Raw genomic sequence first — 21,953 nt, 5'->3', positions numbered from 1 at the left:
TGAACATCTCTCTCTCTAATGCCTAATTTCTTTTATATTTAGGAAATAATATTTTCTTCTGCTGATTTTCTAGAATATTTTTTATGTCTCAGGAGTTGCCATTTTTCAAGGGGTATGAATATCCCTTATTCCTTACAGAGGACTCCTGAAAAGGATGGAGCTGTGACAGTTGTTAGAGTAAGTATTCAGTTTCCTATGCAGTTTTGGTGGTAGCTACTTGGCTCTTGAATCAGAAACACATTATTATTACCAAAAATCTCTGCTTCTAAATTGTCAAAAAAAATTTTTTCACCATATATACAAGTTTATTTTTTAATCACTTTTTAAAAAGATTTTTTTGATGGGGACTGACTATTTTTAAAGTCTTTATTGAATTTGTTACAATACTGCTTCTTTTTTTATGCTTTTGGCCATACGGCATGTGGGATCTTACCTCCCCCGCAAGGGATCAAACCAGCACACTCTACACTGGAAAATGAATTCTTAACCACTGGACCACCAGGGAAGTCCGCTATTCTTGACTATGACTTTTTATATATTTTGTTAAATATAAGATAAACATCATAATAATTTTTATTTGGTATCTGTCACATCACTTTTCCTACTTATATGTGAGAAATTATTTTTCTTAAACTGAAGGGATAATTTCTTTCTAATTAAGGGATGATTTCTATATAATTCTTTTAAAGTTTCCTTTTGAAATTATTCATTCATTCACTTATTAAACAAATATTAATTGAATATTTATAAACCTATGTTATCCTTCCCTTGTGGAATATAATAACTGACAAGCAATAGCTTTTTCAGAGAAGTACATAATTTTCAAATAAAATCAAAGGGTTTAGATGGGAAGTAAGGCCAGTTTTCTATAATTTATGTTTTTCTTCATTCCCACACATCAACAATGTACCCAACATTTACTTACATTCTACCCATTGAGTCGTTCACTCTTAAAAACATCCATTCTAGGGTCAGGTAAGCCAAAATATGAAGTGGCCCAGGTTAAAATTGCTCTGGTCACTACTGATCATTCTACTTGATGTGACTCCTTAAAATATTAATGTCAAATCAACTTTACATTCTATAACTCAAAGACACAATTAACCAAATTCTCAGATCATTAATGACCATTTTCAAACTATTACTCATTCCTTATCTCAGAAATTCAGTTTGGTTTTGATATTTCTTGTCTACTTTTAAGATTCCATTTATCTATGCTTATCCTTGTCTTTGGCAGAAAGCAATGTAATTGTGAACAAACAATTGTGAAAGCATACTTTTTAAAATGAAAATTGGATTAGATTTTCAAAACATTTTCCAAAGTCTTGAGTAATTAACACATACCATATAAATCTTCCAACCCTGACAAATAAACAGTTGATATTCAGAACATGTAAATGTTGAGAGAGTAATCTTGTAAAACATATTCTGTGCTTCTTGACACAATGGCAGATCCTATTCTCCTTTTGTTCTTAATTAATCTTGCTTGATGGAGCTCTAAGAAAATGAAAACCCCACAGACATTAACATCTAATCTACATTTATACCTAACACGAATATGTCAAATATGACAAGAATTTGACACACAGATTTGTATTCCTTGGGTTTACTAAAATTTTTGCATGTTTTTTCCTTTACTTCTTAAGCTTTTACTCTTTATTTGAACATTTGGCCTTTTGGATGTTAGAAGGGGCAGGAAGGAAGTGTGAGTAAAACCTTGAAAGAGAAGTAGGCTGTGAGGAGACACAGAGATTCAGATGGAATGATTGACGTCAGGGTGATTCAGGGCTGTTGAGTAGACTCAGGGGAAAGAAAAAAAAAAAGGTGTAGAGAGAAGTCACATACCAGCAGGTTGTTTAGAACAGAAGTGGGTTGAGCCACAGACAATAGATTATAGGTACTGACTTCAGGAACCAAAGTCTCTCAAAATAGGGTAAGCAAAGAAAGAACCAGCAATTTTGGTGACCAGTGCAAGCAACAGGAAATTGGCCCTCAAACTTACTTTGTAATTCATAACCCTGTTCCTTTCTCCCCACTGAGAGGGAAGCAATTGCTGTCAATATGTGAAATTCAGCACTATCTAAAATAACACAGTGGCATACAATCATTTTAAAAAATCCTATCTCTTTATATTTAGGTCCCTTGGACATATTCCAGGTTGCCCTACTCTGGGCATGCTCTGAATTTCAGAATCCTTAGGTAAGTTCAGAGGGGAAGAATTACTGTATTATGAAGATGGAATCTACGGAGTTGAATTCCACTGATGGGAGTATTTCTGAGAGCAGAGGCGAACTCCAGGGCAGACTGTACTAACACAGGCAAGGCCGTCGGAACATCAAACTCTTGGTCTCCTCCTCTCAATTTTCAGGTTTATGGTAATATTAGAAGAAGGTTTGTACTAAAGAATCCCAGAGATCAGTTTTGTGATAGCAGGGAAGGGAAGTGATCACGTGAACAGCTGTTAGATTATTTTGTGTTTGGGAAGAGTTTTCTTAGGTGGACATTTTTAACTGTCTCAGGAGACTGACGCACATAAAAATCTCAAGTGTCAACTCTCTTAAACTAGTTCAAGCTCCTGACTTCTATGTTGCCTTCTCTGTTCACAGTCCAGCCTCCTCACAGCAGCCAGAGTCACCATTCCCCTCTTCATCTCCGCTGTTGGTCCCCGTCATCTCCTGCTTTATACCATCCAACGGGTTCCCATCATCTCTCTCCCTCACTGTTCTCAGTTTCCCATTATCCTCTGGTTCACACTTTTCAATCATTTGCCATTATTCCTCGCTTCATCCCTACAATGGTTTCCCATTATCCCCTGGTTCACACTGTCCAAAAATTTCCCTTCATTTTCTGCTTCATCCCTACAATGGTTTCCCATGGCCCTCGGTATAAATCCAAATGCCTAGCCACAGCCTCCTAGGCTTTTCATCATTTTGCCCCCATTTATCTTTCCTACTTTCCTAAATGCTGTTCCATTTGTCTAGAAAGTGCCTCCCTCATATCTTCACAGAACTTTTCTCTTCTCAGCATTCAGAGCTTATTTTAAATGCTTCCTCTCCAGAAAAAGAATATCCTGACCACTCTGGTTAATCATCCTCTCGACCACATACACACACTCTCTCTACCTCCTTTCTTCTTCACAGCACTTACCACTATCCAAAATTATCTTTGGTTCTTTTTTAGTTACTCATTCATTCAATTAGTTTAAATATGTTCAGTGTATCTCTTCTAGAATAAGCTGCTGTATAATGCTGGGAGCACAGTCTGGTGCTCTGTGATGACCTAGATGGGTGGGAAGAAGGCTCAAGAGGGAGGGGATATATATATAGTTATGTGTATATATATATATATACATGCATATAGCTATGACTGATTCGAGTTGCTGTCTGGCAGAAACAAACAATATTTTGTGAAGCAATTATCATCTGATTTAAAACAAATAGAATAAGTTTTATACATTTAATTATAAAATATTATCAGAAATGTATCAGAAGTTACAAATAAGATCAGAAAGATAAGATTTAGGCTCTTTTAAACCTTATCATTCCCAGTGTTCAGAGCAGTCAACTATAAAGTCTTTGATCAACATTTCTTGAATGAATTATTTATAGTCCCACCTGGGTTACTACTCTTCATTCAACAAGCATCTAACCTAAGTCCACAAGCATGAGGGAAAAGACTAACCCACCTTTACAACTGATGGGACCCTGAAAATCTCCTCGTGGCTCAGCAGCTAGGCATCCCAGAAATAAAGAGCCCCTGTTGGACTCTAGGTATGTAACTGTTCCTACACAAGGGGACTCTCAGCCCTTAAATTTTCCTAACACAAAGGCCAGAGTATACCTTTGACTTGCCGGAATATCCTTTATGGATACATGCACCAAACTAGGTATGGGATTATATTTGCTAGAAGGTCTTGAGAGCTTCCGGATATTTCCTTTGTTTCCTAAACTCTACAGTAACTATCTTTATTTAAACAGCAGACATCCAACAACAAATTCTATCCTTTCCAGGTGTTTTGGAGAAACTGCTCTCAGCTGCCAACTCTTCAGGAGAAGAAGCTAAATCTTTGCATTCACAACATATGTTTTCTAAATGGAAAGGGGGAAGACTAAGTAATTTTAGAGAGGTGAGCTCACAGATAATCTCATCCACCATCTCAATCCTCCTCCACACTGATTCAGAGCTCTCCAGTGAGCTGTAAATTGGACTGCCTCCGTCTCCTTTCCTGATGCTTCCTAATTACCTGTTCCTGTGAGTCAGCCTCTGGGTCCTGGGGCTCAGATGCACTGTGGGAAGATGAGACTGGCTCAACACACACACTGGGTCGAGTCACATCAGAAAGGTACTGAAAGGGAAAGATCCCTGATGGTCCAGTGGTTAAGACTCTGCCTTCAATGTAGGGGGGTGGGTTCAATTCCTGACTGGGGACCTAGATCCCACATGCTCTTGGTTCTGCCCCCAAAAAAACATAAAAAAGAAGTTAAAAATAAATAAATAAAAAGAAGTAATATTGTAACAGATTCAATAGCAAATTTTTAAAAATGGTCCACATCAAACAATTCCTTTATAAAAGAAACATGCTAACGTGATGGTGGGCAAGCAGAGGGGGACTCTTTGTTAGGAAGAGAATGATTTTTCCCAAGCACACACACAGCAGTTGTCCCCTAGGACACAATGATGTAGAGAAAATCCCTTGCCAGAACCTTGTTGCCAATAAATGGAAAATAGCATCATATAAAATAACTGTTGGAAAGAAAATGCCCTTTTCTTATGTACTAAGATTTAATATTAATCTAAATACATAGATGCCACTTATTTAGTCAATAAATCAAACCTACAAATATTTTTTATTGCTTTCTAAGTCATGAGGTCTCTCATCCTGGAGTCTGAAAACATCACTTAGAACAAAGCTAGTGGAGGTGATGGAATTCCAGCTGAACTATTGCAAATCCTAAAAGATGATGCTGTGAAAGTGCTGTACTCAATGCGCCAGCAAATTTGGAAAACTCAGCAGTGGCCACAGAACTGGAAAACATCAGTTTTCATTCCAATCCCAAAGAAAGGGAATGCCAAAGAATGTTCAAACTACTGCAAAATTGCATTCATCTCACAGGCTAGGAAAGTGCTCAAAATCCTCCAAGCCAGGCTTCAACAATATTAGAACCAAGAACTTCCAGATGTTCAAGCTGGATTTAGAAAAGGCAGAGGAACCAGAGATCAAATTGCCAACATCATCTGGATCATAGAAAAAGCAAGAGTGTTCCAAAAAATATGTACTTCTGCTATATTGACAATGTCAAAGCCTTTGACTGTGTGGATCACAGTAAACTGTGGAAAATTCTTCAACAGATGGGAATACCAGACCACCTTACCTGCCTCTTGAGAAATCTGTATGCAAGTCAAGAAGCAACAGTTAGAACCAGACATGGAACAACAGGCTGGTTCCAAATTGGGAAAGGAGTAGCTCAAGGCTGTATATTGTCACCCTGCTTATTTAACTTATATTCAGAGTACATTGTGTGAAATGCTAGACTGGATGAAGCACAAGCTGGAATCAAGCTTGCCAGGAGAAACATCAATAACCTCAGATATGCAGACACCACCCTTACGGTAGAAAGTAAAGAAGAAATAAAGAGCCTCTTGATGAAAGTGAAAGAGGAGAGTGAAAAAGCTGGCTTAAAACTCAACATTCAGAAAACAAAGATCTTGGCATTTGGTCCCATCACTTCATGGCAAATAGATGGGGAAACAATGCAAGCAGTGACAGACTTTATTTTCTTGGCTCCAAAATCACTGCAAATGGTGATTCCAGCCATGAAATTAAAAGACACTTGCTCCTTGGAAGAAAAGCCATGACAAACCTAGATAGCATATTAAAAAGCAGAGACAGTCCTTTTCTAAAAAAGGTCCTTCTAGTCAAAACTATGGTTTTTCCTGTAGTCATGTATGAATGTGAGAGTTGGACCATAAAGAAACCTGAGCATCGAAGAATTGATTCTTTTGAACTGTGGTGTTGGAGAAGACTCTTGAGAGTCTCTTGGACTGCAAGGAGATCCAACCAGTCCATCCTATAGAAAATCAGTCCTGAATATTCATTGGAAGGACTGATGCTGAAGCTGAAGGTCCAATACTTTGTCCACCTGATGCAAAAAAAACTGACTCATTGGAAAAGACCCTGATGCTGTGAAAGATTGAAGGAGGGAGGAGAAGGGGACGACAGAGGATAAGATGGTTGGATGGCATCACCGACTCACTGGATATGAGTTTGAGCAAGCTTTGGGAGTTGGTGATGGACAGGGAAGCCTGGCATGCTTCAGTCCATGGGGTCACAAAGTCAGACACGACTGAGCAACTGAACTGAACTGAACTGATGAGGTCTCTATAATAATCCCTTGTTATATCATGGGATGATACTATTTCTGTATCCAGAATACAAAATTCCGTAGGGAAATAAGGTGTCCCTTCCTTTCTTTACCTCTTTATTTTCTTCAGTTTATTGAAGCCTCTATTTATTAAGTTCATATAATGTGTAATGTTTGAGTATAAAGAAAAATACAAAATCCAGCATAGGGAATCTTGGAGGTGAAAGAAGTCTACTGACTATTGGGGAAATCAACACTGAATTATAGGAGAACACAATGGAGGGCTTTCCTGATGGCTCAGTAGTTAAAAAATAATCCACTTGCCAATACAGGAGATGCTGGTTTGATCCCTGGGTTAGGAAGATCCCCTGGAGAAGGAAATGGAAAGCCACTCCAGTATTCTTGCCTGGAAAAGCCCATAAGAAGAGGAACCTGATGGGCTACAGTCCATGGAATCTCAGAGTCATGACTGAGCAACTGAGCATGCACACACATGACACTATAAGAAGGGACATGACCAAAGAAGGTTTCCTTGAGGAGTGCAACCAAGAAATACTTTGAGTGCAGAAGGAAAGGAAAAGGACTAACATTTCAGGCAGGAGATAAGGATAGACTTGGGCCACTGCATGTAGTTCTGCAGAGCTGGAAGGTAGAATGAATGACATACAGTAATGGGTAAAATATGCAGAAAGAAATACAGGCAAAAGCCAGAGTCAGGAACCTAGGCTTTATCCTGAAGGTTGTGGGTAGCTACTAAAGGATTTTAAACATTGGCTATTTTGGTTTTAGACTGCTAAGTAGAGAAAGAATTTAGGAAAAAGTGATCTAAAGGACGACTTAAGAGGATGGTACTATAAAAAGACAGAGATGATCTCAAAAGATATTTAAATTGTTCCATAGGTAGGAAGATATAGGATAGACAAACTTACTTCCAAAATGTCCATGAAATCATTACAGAAAAATGTTAGATGTGCATTAAAATGTAAATCCTTATTATATTAAAAAACATTTTTCATAAATTCTATCCATTTGCTGATTAAGAAGCCGAGGCACCAAACTTAAAAGAGTGATAGCAGAATTTGAACTCATGTTCCCATGGCTACAATATCATATTTTTACACGGAATTGTCCGTCCCTTTTAGGAGATCATAGATTTTGGACACCTTTTTAAACCTTGGTGACTAGGATTGAAGAGACTGGAATATAATTTGGCAGGATCTTAAAAGATTCCTTAGGCAGATTGTTTAGATTTTTTAGGTATAAGCATGTTCGGATTTGAAATTCAACACAAACAATGGGCTTCCCCAATGGCTCAATATGATAAAGAACCCATCTGCAATACAGGAGACATGGGTTCAACCCCTGGTTCAGGAATATCCCCTAGAGAATGAAATGGCAACCTACTCCAGTATTCTTGCCTGAAAAATCCCATGGACAGCAGAGCCTGGGGCCTACAGTTCAAAGAGCTTCAGGAAGTCAGTGAGTGAATAAGCATAGCATACAACACACAAACAATTGTATTTGTATTGTGTCTATGAAACTGTATGTTTTTCTCCCTGCAAAAGCACAAACTCTTCATCAAATTCCTTTTGATAATCTAATCATTTTAAGCCTGAAAGATTTATTCACACTCTATAGAAGGATAGCCAGTTGAAACCAAAATGAAAGTTGACTTGGCAGATATCCTAGTTCAATCAAGTCAAATACTGAGTTTTGAGTAGAATGCAGTTTGAAAGACAAATCAGCTTCAATGAGTCTAGGAAGGGAAGAGGCAAAACTCGAGACACTGAAAACAGAAAGGGGCAGACAGCTCAAACAGGAAAAAAAATGCTGAGATTTGCCTTAGAGTTGGAGGAGGGAATTCCTTCTCCAGCATATTTTGCAGCTACTACGGGTAGGATAACCATATAGTTCATTATCCAAAACTTGACTCTTTTAGATTAAAAGGTGGCACTGATTAATTACAGTGGGATAGCAGATAAAAACTAGGGCTCTTATAGACAAACCCGGACATACACCATCCTACCTAGAGGTTTGCATTAAACCTGTCTTTCAGATGATGATATTATAAAAAATGAGGTCATTGGTTTTAGAGTAACTGGCTCCTAAAGTGAGTCAAGATTAACAAAAAAAAAAAAAAAGAATTTTTATACAACTTGGACAAAGTATTCAAATACATATACAAGGGTCAGATCAACTGAACCATTTGGGATGTAATAATCCTTTTAGTTCCATAGTTTATTTTATTAAAAAATGATGTGAAACAATAAGAAATGACACTTCATTTTAAGACAGTCACAGACACAAGTGTACAGTGTCTAGTAACAGTAGTGTTAGTCACTCAGTTGTGTACAATTTTGCAACCCCATGGATTATAACCCACCAGGCTCCTCTGTCCATGGAATTCTCTAGACAAGATTACTGTTGCAGGTGGCCTTCCCTTCTCCAGGGGATCTTCTCAACCTAGGGATCAAACACAGGTCTTCTGCATTGCAGGTGGATTCTTAACCATCTGAGAGACCAGTATCTGGTATCCCGTAAAAAGTAGTGTATTCACATACATTTTTTGGCTATAAAATATAAAGATATTAGTCTAGATGGGTGCCCTGAGCTATTTTGATTGTTTCAAAATAAGCACAGGCCTTATTTTTCAATGCATTAACCATAACAGAATCAGTATTAATAACACCAGATTGAGTAGAATCTCAATCCACTCTCCTGCCCCACTTTCAGATTTTTTTTTCCTTAGATGAAAATATCCTTTCTTATATGGCAAAGTTCCTTACTAAGCTGGACAAAAGGAAGGATGAGCATAGCACAGGAAGCAAACATTTTCAGGTATTAATTAGGTTTCCAATCTTGGACAAAACAATCGACTTCACTGGGGCTTAGTTTTCTCCTGTTTAAAAAATGAGAGGATTTAGTTAGAGTACATCAGGGATGATTTCAGATGTGAAGTTGGACTATCCTCTGAGATAATTATCTCCCATATGTTTTATATTTGTTTAAGGTTTATTCATCTATGAGGACTAAGAAGATCTGTTGCATCATAAAAATACTAAAACAGCCAGTTATTGAAGAAACAACTGCACTGGTAACCACAATTATGACTTTTTAAAAGATTTTCCAGAATAAAAACGTAGACAGTGGGGAAATATTTTATTTTTTAGGGTATAATAGGAGGACTATTAGGATTTTCTTATGGGAAAAGTCATCAGATACAAAATGCTGAACCACCTAGTGCTTAATATTTTTAAAATATTAAGCCTTCTTTGGACTCCCCAAACCACTGAATTTATACAGAAAAACAGATTTTTCTCAGAAGTGTAGAGCTGCTTCCTGACACTGTCATTTTTAACAAGGAAAGAATGAATCCACATTACAAGACAGAGTGTTGGAAATAAATAGAGAAGGCTCCTCCCTGTGCTGTAGTCCGTGACAAGTTCCTAGATACATGAGCATGGTTCAGAAAATTATAAAAACAAAGGTCCCATCAATTCTTTGACACTGGACCTCAAGATTCAAGGCCAACAAATATAAGGAAGTCAGACTTTTCCCCCATATTATTTTGATTCCTTTCCAATGCATAAATAGCATATTTCCATATATATATATAAATAATAATCAATGATTATTAATGATCACTGCAAAGAAATAGAGGAAAACAATTGAATGGGAAAGACTAGAGATCTCTTCAAGAAAATTAGAGATACCAAGGGAACATTTCATGCAAAGATGGGCTCAATAAAGGAAATAAACAGTACGGACCTAACAGAAGCAGAAAATATTAAGAAGAGGTGGCAAGAATACACAGAAGAACTATACAAAAAAGATCTTAATGACCCAAATAACCACAATAGTGTGATCACTCACTGAGAGCCAGACATCCTGGAGTGCGAAGTCAAATGGGGCTTAGGAAGCATCACTACGAACAAAGCTACAGGAGGTGATGGAATGCCAGTTGAGCTATTTCAGATCCTAAAAGATGATGCTGTGAAAGGGCTGCACTCAATATGCCAGCAAATTTGGAAAATTCAGCAGTGGCCAGAGGACTGGAAAAGGTCAGTTTTCATTCCAATCCCAAAGAAAGGGAATGCCAAAGAATGTTCAAACTACTGCACAATTGCACTCAATCACATGCTAGTAACCTAATGCTCAAAATTCTCCAAGTGAGGCTTCAACAGTATGTGAACTCAGAACTTCCAGATGTTCAAGCTGGTTTTAGAAAAGGCAGAGGAACCAGAGATTAAATTGCCAACATCCACTGGATCATGGGGAAAGCAAGAAAATTCCAGATAAATAGCTACTTCTGCTTCATTGACTGTGCTAAAGCCTTTGACTGTATGGATCACAACAAACTGAGGAAAATTCTTCAACAGATGGGAATACCAGACCACCTTACCTGCCTCTTGAGAAATCTGTATGCAGGTCAAGAAGCAACAGTTAGAACAAGACATGGAATGGACTGGTTCAAAATTGGGAAAAGAGTACGCAAAGGCTGTATATTGTCACCCTGATTATTTAACTTATATACAGAGAACATCATGCAAAATTCCGGGCTGGATGAAGTACAAACTGGAATCAAGATTACCAGGAGAAATATCAATAAGCTCACCAAATGCAGATTGCCGGGAGCCAGCGAGGGAAATCCTACCCGTGGCAAAGGTCAATTGGGGAAGAGGCCTGACGGGCAAAGGCTAATCAGGACTCGAGGAACCCCCTGGACTTACCCGAGCATCTACCCCAAAGAAAACCGGAGTCTGACTGCCTTACTATCTTGCGCCTCTTACCAAGTCCTCTAATACTTACGGGGGCTTCCCCCCAACCACCTTTCTCTGAAAACATTAATTCAGAGCTGTAGTTAAAAAGTTCTCCTTGGCTTAATAGGAGTGTTCCAATCCAAGCCCCTCTGATAGCTTTCTAACTTGCATGACAAGTTTGTCCAGGCTCTTACAACTACAAATGTGACTGTTTACAGCCTCCCAGCCACGCAAGGACAGAAAGCCTAATATTCTAAATACAGGAATCTGTTGAAGAAGTTAAAATCATTAGAATAATACTAAAAAAGATTTCATTGTTGAATCAATGCTTGCTGCAAAGTTTCCATATTTTCTATTTATTGTATCCTTGGAAATACATTAATCACATATAGAGAATATAAGTAGTAGCCTTTGATTTAACCACATCAGATCTTAAGTTAATAAATTCCTTTCTTGTAGCTCACTACACCTGTGCCTTATAGGAATGTAACTTTGTCATATGTCTAGCACCTGACTTTAGGAAAATCATCTTAAAAGAATATAAGACTTTTTCTAGCTAACTAACCTTTGTTAGGAGAGAGGGCCATAAACTGTTAGCAGGCCACCTGGCCAGAAGATAATGTAAACCACCCAAAACTTTTGTATATCACGAGACATACAAAAATGAGCCCTGATCCTGATAAGGGTCAAGACTGCTGACCCCGCGTGATTTTGGCGTGACTCTATACCTCTCTTTCTCTATTTTTTATGTGCACAACTTAGGGTATAAAAACAGCACTGGAAAATAAAGTTTTGGGCCTTGCTCACTGAAGCTTGGTCTCCCCATGTCGTTCTTTCTCTTTTTCCGTCCTTTTCTCTATTCTCCTTTTTCTGGTTGAGATCCTTGGAGCGCTGGGCCCTCTGAGTTTACTTATCTGCCTGGGCTTCTAAGACCCACTCGAGGGGGTGCCCTGGTGGGGTACCTCCAGTGATTCGAGAGGGCGCCTGCGGCCTACGTAAACAGAGCAAGCCCCGTGCTGGGGTTTTATTGGTTTCCTGCGTAAACCAAGGAATCCTCAGCCCCTGTCTCTCCCTCTCTCTCTCTCTGACGCCGACGCCGTTCATCCCAAGGATACCCTGGGCCTTATCGAGGCTGGTCCCCGATAGCAGGTGACACCACCCTTATGGGAGAAAGTGGAGAGGAACTAAAGGGCCTCTTGATGAAAGTGAAATAGAGAGTTAAAAAGCTGCTTAGTCCCATCCCTTCATGGCAAATAGATGGGGAAACAATGGAAACAGTGAAAGACTTTAATTCTGGGGGGGCTCCAAAATCACAGCAGTTTTGGGGGGCTCCAAGATCACTGCAGATGGTGACTACAGCCAGGAAATGAAAAGATACTTGCTCCTTGGAAGAAAAGCTATGACGAACCTAGACAGCATATTAAAAAGCAGAGACATTACTTTGAAAACAAAGGTCTGTATAGTCAAAGCTATGGCTTTTTCATTAGTCATGTATGGATGTGAGAGTTGGACTATAAAGAAAGCTGAGCATCAAAGAATTGATGCTTTTGAACTGTGGTGTTGGAGAAGACTCTTGAGAGTCCCTTGGACTGCAAGGAGATCTAACCAGTCAATCCTAAAGGAAATCAACCCTGAATATTCATTGGAAGGACTGATGCTAAAGCTGAAGCTCCAATACTTTGTCCAACTGACTCGTTGGAAAGGACCCTGATGCTAGGAAAGACTGAAGGCAGGAGGAGAAGGGGACGACAGAGGATAAGATGTTTGGATGGCATCACCAACTAGATGGACATGAGTTTGAATAAACTACGGGAGTTGGTGATGGACAGGAAAACCTGGAAGGCTGCAGTCCATGGGGTTCCAAAGATTCAGACATGACTAAGTGACCAAACTGAACAAAAAATAATGAAGATGAGTATAATGTAAAATTTAACATTTCTACCATCTTAACCCTCACAAATTCTATTATTAAGGATCAACAGTTGTAGTACATCCACACAGATGGCCTATCCATTCATCCATGCAACTATCTACATCTGCTCACATACATGTATATTTGCACACATAAATACATATGTATATCTACAAATCTGGTTTTCGAAAGGTAAACATTTTCCTTATTTACCTCAATTTTTGAAATTATTAAAATGTGTTTACCTTTAGAGACAAGAAAGCAAACATAATTACACATATGTCTTCTTTAATCATGAATTTCTGTCTTCCATTCTTAATAACTTGGACTGACTTACACAACTTCTCACGTGGCTACAAAAAATAAATGCAATGATATTTTATTGGCAGTCAAGAAGCTTAACAAAATGAGTACATAACAAATGTTTACTAATTTGAATGAATCACACCAAGGATCCTAACCTCATCAATGTGGAAGAAGTTGCCATTAAACAATCTCACGTGAATTGACTTCCCTATTACCCATTCCTCTGTTTTATCAAGTGTTCAAGAATTGCTTATTTGGATACTTCTTAAGCATTGCTTTTGTGTGAGCATTTATTTGTTTCAAATATTAATACTGTATTTGTCATCACTATATGACCACTAAGCAATAAAAAACCATACTTGAATAGATCCATCTTCCTGAAAAATTGTCCCCTGCAATTTCCTTCATTTTAATCAACACATTGTTGAATCTATTACTCTCAGCATCCTTATTTGATATTATGAGATGTCAATAAGTATTCCCCACAGTTCTAGGGTGAAAAAGTAGTCCCACAGGCCAGTTTCAGTTCAGTTCAGTTCAGTCACTCAGTCGTGTCCGACTCTTTGCGACCCCATGAATCTAGCCAGCAATTATTGAGCTGGTAAGATATTTACTGGCAGTTTTAGCTTACAGAGAAAATAATTTTATTTTTCTTTCTAATTTTTGTCAGTAGATTCTTTATATCTTTATCCTGGAAATTATCAAGTCCTTTGGTTTTTCAGTAAACTTCAACTTTGATTTCTTTCTTGATATTATTCAATGAATCTATCATCATCTATATTAGGAATACTTTCCTATGAAAGAATATATATTTCAGTCAAAGGGAGAGATGTCATTGGACTTTGTTGGTGAAATGCTGCTGCTGCAAAGTCGCTTCAGTCGTGTCAGACTCTGTGCGACCCCAAAGACATCAGCCCACCAGGCTCCCCTGTCCCTGGGATTCTCCAGGCAAGAACACTGGAGTGGGTTGCCATTTGAAATGCTAGAGTGTTTTATTCTTTAAACTCCACTTGTTATTGACAATAGACAACATTTAAAGATATGAGCAGATGAGATGATTAGAAAGAGTGAGTGTAACTAGCAAAGGTGAACAAGAACAGAGACCTGTGGTATCTCAATGATGTGTCAGAAGTATTGGGTGTGTGTGCGTGTGTGTAGTTTATAAACATATGAACGAGACATATATGTATTGGAATTCGCCAGTCGGTGAAAAACTTTGAAGATACCTGTTTCTATTCAGATGTAGTACAGAAATAGCTGGGCAAAGGTGGAAGATAGAGATATGAGTCATTATTAGGTGTTTGTAAGGAGAAGAGAATGACAGAGGATGAGGATGGCATTACCAATTCAACGGACATGAATTGGGGCAAACTCCAGCAGATGGTGAGGGACAGGGAAACCTGGCATGCTGCAGTCCATGAGGTTACAAAGCACTGGACACGATTGAACAACAAAACATTTTATTTCAGCACAATTTCAAACCTACAGAAAGACTGTAAGAATAGTACAATCAGAACCTATATACCCTTTACCCCAGTTTACCAGTTTCCATCCATCAATCTCTCTATAGGCATATTACTTTTTCTCTGAATCACTGAGAGTAAGTTGGAGACAATGTAACCTTTAGCAGCACACAGTGTGTACTTCCTAAGAGCAAGTATATTTTCTTATATCACTTCCCCACAGTTCTAAAACTTATGAAATTTAACAGTGATACAATATTATTATCTAATCCACAGTTCACATTCACATTTTTAAATTGTCCCACTAGCAAAGAGATCTAACCAGTCCATTCTAAAGGAGATCGATCCTGGGTGTTCATTGGAAGAACTGATGCTAAAGCTGAAACTCCAATACTTTGGCCACCTCATGCGAAGCGTTGACTCACTGGAAAAGACTCTGATGCTGGGAAGGATTGGGGGCAGGAGGGGAAGGGGACGACAGAGAATGAGATGGCTGGATGGCATCACCGACTGGATGGACATGAGTCTGAGTGAACTCAGGAGTTGGTGATGGACAGGGAGGCCTGGCGTGCTGTGATTCATGGGGTCGCAAAAAGTCGGACACGACTGAGCGACTGAACTGAACTGAGTGTCCTTTAGAGCTACTATTTCTCTACTTCAGGATCCAGTCCATAGTCACCCATTGCGAGTGTTCTTTTTCTATAGATTCTCTTAATTTGGAACATTTCCTCAATCTCTGTCTTTATACATCTTAAAATTTTTAAGCAAATTATTTTATAGACTGTCTCCCAGCTTGGATTTGCCTCACATTTCCTCAGTATTAGACTCAGGTTATACATGCTTAGCAGAAATGTCAGGGAAGTGATGTTTTCAACGCCTTATAGCAAGAGGCATGTAATGGGAAGAGAATTCAAAAAAGAGGAGATACGTGGATATGTATAGCCGATTCACTTTGCTGTACAGTACAAATGAACACAACATTGTAAAGCAACTATACTCCCCCCCCTAAAAAAAAAGAATCACATGACACCAGGTTGATCTGAAATTGATGAAATTTGATCCGTTTTCTTATCATACTCTTTCCCAGCAGTTTTTAGCACCCATTGATTATTTCTATAATTATTAAATGTTATTTTATTGTAAAAGAGAGCTTTCCCATCCCATCTATGTATGTATGTATTTACTTATTTATATTAAAATAAACTCATGGATTTTTATTTTATTCAATTATTTATTATATATAATAATATTGAAATTATTTCAAATTTGGCCAGTAGGAGCCCTTTTAGCCCAGATCCTCTGTCTTTTTAAATGTCATTATCATTCTTTGATCTCGTGCTTATTTCTGGGACAAAATGTTTCAGGCTTAGCTATATGTTCCCTGTCCCAGACTCAAATGAGACTTCTCTCCTTGATTTGTCTTAATGGAAAACAGCATTTAGAAACCATGTGCCATGGGACTTCCCTAGTGGACCAATGGTTAAGACTTCACCTTCCAATGCAGGAGTGCAAGTTCAATTCCTGGCCAGGGAGCTAAGATCCCACATGCCTTGTAGCCAAAAAAACCAAAATGTAAAGCAGAAACAAAATAGTAAAAGTTCAACAGAGATTTTAAAAATGGTCCATATCAAGAAAAACTCTTGGAAAAAAAACATGCCAAACACTCATACCATTGCTTCTACCCTCTTGCCAGACATAGCTAGGGGGAAAAAATTAAAGATATAGTATATATGCATACACAGAGTTTATATTTTATTTAATCATATATTTCAATTTCTCACAATATAATTGGACTTGCAGGTTTAAAATTATGGTTGTTACTTATACTTCCATTGCGTTTTTTCTACATTTTAAAGTACATATAAATGTCTCAAAAATAGTAAGAATGATGCTATATCTCCCTTCTGTTCTATAACTATGTTTGTGTGTGTGTGTGTGTGTGTGTGTGCATGTGTGTGTTCAGTTGCTCAGTTCAGTTCAGTTCAGTTCAGTCGCTCAGTCGTGTCCGACTCTCCGTGACCCCATGAATCACAGCACGCCAGGCCTCTCGGTCCATCACCAACTCCCAGAGTTCACGCAAACTCATGTCCACAGAGTCGGTGATGCCATCCAGCCATCTCATTCTCCGTCGTCCCCTTCTCCTCCCGCCCCCAACCTTTCCCAGCATCAGAGTCTTTTCCAGTGAGTCAACTCGCCGCATGAGGTGGCCAAAGTATTGCAGTTTCAGCTTCAGCATCAGTCCCTCCAATGAACATCCAGGATTGATCTCCTTTAGAATGGACTGGTTGGATCTCCTTGCAGTATAAGGGACTCTCAAGAGTCTTCTCCAACACCACAGTTCAAAAGCATCGATTCTTCGGCGATCAGCTTTCTTCACAGTCCAACTCTCACATCCATACATGACCAAGGGAAAAACCATTGCCTTGACTAGACGGACCTTGGTTGGCCAAGTAATGTCTCTGCTTTTTAATATACTATCAAGGTTGGTCATAACTTTCCTTCCAAGGAGCAAGCGTCTTTTAATTTCATGGCTCCAATCAGCATCTGCAGTGATTTTGGAGCCCAAAAAATAAAGTCTGACACTGTTTCCACTGTTTTTCCATCTATTTCCCATGAAGTGATGGGACCAGATGCCATGATCTTTGTTTTCTGAATGTTGAGCCTCAAGCCAAACTTTTCACTCTCCTCTTTCACTTTCATCAAGAGGCTTTTGAGTTCCTCTTCACTTTCTGCCATAAGGGTAGTGTCATCTGCATATCTGAGGTTATTGATATTTCTCCCAGCAATCTTGATTCCAGCTTGTGCTTCTTCCAGCCCAGCGTTCCTCATGATGTACTCTGCATATAAGTTAAATAAGCAAGGTGACAATATACAACCTTGACGTACACCTTTTCCTATTTGGAACCAGTCTGTTGTTCCATGTCCAGTTCTAACTGTTGCTTCCTGACCTGCATACAGGTTTCTCAAGAGGCAGGTCAGGTGGTCTGGGATTCCCATCTCTTTCAGAATGTTCCACAGTTTATTGTGATCGACACAGTCAAAGGCTTTGGCATAGTCAATGAAGCAGAAATAGATGTTTTTCTGGAACTCTCTTGCTTTCTCCATGATCCAGTGGATGTTGGCAATTTGATCTCTGGTGCCTCTGCCTTTTCTAAAACCTGCTTGAACATCTGGGAGTTCACGGTTTACATACTGCTGAAGTCTGGCTTGGAGGATTTTGAGCATGACTTTACTAGCGTGGGAGATGAGTGCAATTGTGCAGTAGTTTGAGCATTCTTTGGCATTGCCTTTCTTTGGGATTGGAATGAAGACTGATCTTTTCCAGTCCTGTGGCCACTGCTGAGTTTTCCATATCTGCTGGCATATTGAGTGCAGCACTTTCACAGCATCATCTTTCAAGATTTGAAATAGCTCAACTGGAATTCCATCACCTCCACTAACTTTGTTCGTAGTGATGCTTTCTAAGGCCCACTTGACTTCACATTCCAAGATGTCTGGCTCTAGGTCAGTGATCACGTTATCGTGACTATCTTGGTCGTGAAGATCTTTTTTGTACACTTCTTCAGTGTATTCCTGCCACCTCTTCTTAATATCTTCTGCTTCTGTTAGGTCCACACCATTTCTGTCCTTTATCGAGCCCATCTTTGCATGAAATGTTCCCTTGGAATCTCTAATTTTCTTGAAGAGGTCTCTTGTTTTTCCTATTCTATTGTTTTCCTCTATTTCTTTGCATTGATCACTGAGGAAGGCTTTCTTATCTCTCCTTGCTATTCTTTGGAACTCTGCATTCAGATGCTTATATCTTTCCTTTTCTCCTTTGCTTTTTGCCTCTCTTCTTTTCACAGCTATTTGTAAGGCCTCCTCAGACAGCCATTTCTCTCTTTTGCATTTCTTTTCCATGGGGATGGTCTTGGTCCCTATCTCCTATACAATGTCACGAACCTCCGTCCAGAGTTCATCAGGCACTCTATCAATCAGATCTAGTCCCTTAAATCTATTTCTCACTTCCACTGTATAATCATAAGGGATTTGATTGAGGTCATATCTGAATGGTCTAGTGGTTTTCCCTACTTTCTTCAATTTAAGTCTGAATTTGGCAATAAGGAGTTCATGATCTGAGCCACAGTCAGCTCCTGGTCTTGTTTTCGCTAACTGTATACAGCTTCTCCATCTTTGGTTGCAAAGAATATAATCAATCTGATTTCGGTGTTGACCATCTGGTGATGTCCCTGTGTAGAGTCTTCTCTTGTGTTGTTGGAAGAGGGTGTTTGCTATGACCAGTGCATTCTCTTGACAAAACTCTATTAGCCTTTGCCCTGCTTCATTCCGTGCTCCAAAGCCAAATTTGCCTGTTACTCCAGGTGTTTCTTGACTTCCTACTTTTGCATTCCAGTCCCCTATAATGAAAAGGACATCTCTTTCGGGTGTTAGTTCTAAAAGGTCTTGTAGGTCTTCATAGAACCGATTAACTTCGGCTTCTTCAGCATTACTGTTTGGGGCATAGACTTGGATTACTGTAGTATTGAATGGTTTGCCTTGGAAATGAACAGAAATCATTCTGTCGTTTTTAAGATTGCATCCAAGTACTGCATTTCGGACTCTTTTGTTGACCATGATGGATACTCCATTTCTTCTAAGGGATTCCTGCCCACAGTAGTAGATACAATGGTCATCCGAGTTAAATTACCCATTCCAGTCCATTTTAATTCACTGATTCCTAGAATGTCAACGTTCACTCTTGCCATCTCCTGTTTGACCACTTCCAATTTGCCTTGATTCATGGACCTAACATTCCAGGTTCCTATGCAATACTGCTCTTTACAGCACTGGAACTTGCTTCTATCATCGATCACATCCACAACTGGGTATTGGTTTTGCTTTTGCTCCATCCCTTCATTCCTTCTATAGTTATTTCTTCACTGAGCTCCAGTAGCATACTGGGCACCTACCGACCTGGGGAATTCCTCATTCAGTATCCTATCATTTTGCCCTTTGTTACTGTTCATGGGGTTCTCAAGGCAAGTATACTGAAGTGGTTTGCCATTCCCTTGCAACCCCATGGACTATAGCCTGCCAGACTCCTCTGGGGTGGGTTGCCATTTTCTTCTCCAGGGGATCTTCCTGACCCAGGGATCAAACACATGTGTCCTGCTTAGCAGCAGATTCTCTACCACTGAGCCACTTGGGAAGCCCTAGTCCTAGAGTTAAATTAATTCAGTGTCACTGTGAGAATTTTATCATACATTCCCATTCTTAAGTTTTTGATTTTGGTTTCACAAAATCCACCCTTGAGTAATTTTTTTTTTTCCAGAAAGGCAAACAGGTACTATATCATTGAGAATATACTCCTACAGCAGCATGGTGGATGTATTTTCACTGGTATCACTCATTATCCTCCAGAATCTCCTGACACTCACAATTTCCATGAAGATGTCAGAGATAAGCCTGTATTGTTTGTTTTTCCCTTTCTATGCAACTTGATTTCATTTTATCATCTGGATGACCGTAGAATTCTTCTTTTTCCCTTAATGCTAGACAACAGGTTATGTTTGGATATCCTGTTTTATGTCAACTTGGTGAACCCATTCAATCTGCAGACCCACCTCTTATTCTTTTCTTCTTTCAATATGTTTTTAAATATTTTTCCTTTCCATTCATCGGTTTTCACCCTTCAGAGATACCCATTTTTCCTTCTTTCTATCATCTTTTTGCTAATTATTCTAATTTCTGTATCTTCCCTCTGCTTTCGCCACAATTATTTCAAGCATTTCCTTCATGCCAGTGACCACATCTGTAGTTCTGTCTTTCTTGATTCCAATTTATCTGTTAGATTTGTAAGAGTCTTTTTAAAGTTCTCAGTTTGCCTCCTCAACTCTGAGCATTTTTTTTTCTCTTGTTTTATCATTGAGTTCACATCTATGGAATTCATGGTTTTTCTTTAGATGATGTATTTTCTTTCATAATGCATAGCATGGGTACTCATGGAGGACTTCAGATTTCTATCTCATTTTTATCTTATCTTAGGTAATTTTTTCAATCTATATTTGACAGGCTAGTTTCATTTGTTTTCATCTTCCTTCTTTTGTTTTTAATTATTTCCTTTTTGACTGTTACTATTTTGCTAGAGCATGTTTGCACGTTGTCATGCCAACTCATTTCACTTTGCTCATGGTTAACAAAGCCTGCACATCTAAACAATCTCTTTTCTCTGAGCCTGTGAGCATGAATCTCTTTGACACTCTTCCCACCTTGTAAGAACACTGTTTATCTTTCCTTCAAAGCAAAGATGTCCGGACATTTCTTTAGGAGTCGGTATGTTTCTTTGACTGTACCCACAGAAATGTCTTAAGATTTTTAAATTTAGATCAATTCCTTTCCTCAACAGTACTTCCAAGGGCCTAGTTATAAACAAAAGTTGATAATGTAAGCACTGCAGCCTTATATATACAAACATGTACTGTATTCTCCAGTTCACACATCAGAGAATCATTTGCCAAACAAAAACAAGGATAACAGAAATTTAATTCCTACCAAGCATGGCATAGTTTGGGAAGAGCCTCTCTTTCTCTCTCCAATCATATTTGACATTTGTTAACATCAGCTAGAAATGTTACAACTGCCATGGCTAAAACATAGTACTAAAATTTGAAAATATGTTTTCTTTCTTCTTTAATAACTTGCCCCTCTTTGTGTCTACTGGCTGTAAAGCAGATGCCCCTTTTCCTCCTGCCCCAACTCCTCCAGTTGGTTTTGTTGTTCCTGAGATGCTCTAAGTCTCCAGGGCTTTCAACTGATGCAAATAACCCTTCTTCCTCTTCCATGGGCTTCCCTGACAGCTCAGTTGGTAAAGAATCCAGTTGCAATGCAGGAGACCCTGGTTTGATTCCTGGGTCGTGAAGATCTGTTGGAGAAGGGATAGGTTACCCAGTATTCTTGGGTTTCGCCTGTGGCTCAACTGGTAAAGAATCTGCCTGAAATTTGGGAGACCTGGGTTTAATCCCTGGGTTGGGAAGATCCCCTGGAGAAGGGAAAGGCTACCAACTCCAATATCCTGGCGTGGAGAATTCCATGGACTGTAGAGTCCGTGGGGTCACAAAGAGTTGGACATGACTGAGCGGCTTTCACTTTCACTTTTCTCCTCCACAGGAAT

The 21,953-nt window shown here is 39.0% G+C and overlaps 1 protein-coding gene across 1 annotated transcript in view; it reads right to left on the bottom strand.

Annotated features, from left to right (window-relative positions):
• Positions 1 to 21,953, bottom strand: part of ARHGAP24 (Rho GTPase activating protein 24) — a 571,970-nt gene that overhangs the window by 239,051 nt on the left and 310,966 nt on the right. The gene's annotated exons all lie outside the window — the stretch shown is intronic.

The sequence above is a fragment of the Moschus berezovskii genome, chromosome 5, assembly GCF_049115385.1.
Source record: "Moschus berezovskii isolate FMDL1 chromosome 5, NW_MosBer_1.0, whole genome shotgun sequence".
NCBI classification, from domain to species: domain Eukaryota; kingdom Metazoa; phylum Chordata; class Mammalia; order Artiodactyla; family Moschidae; genus Moschus; species Moschus berezovskii.
Note: the sequence above shows the minus strand (reverse complement) of the source record. Positions and strands in the feature narration are given on the sequence as shown.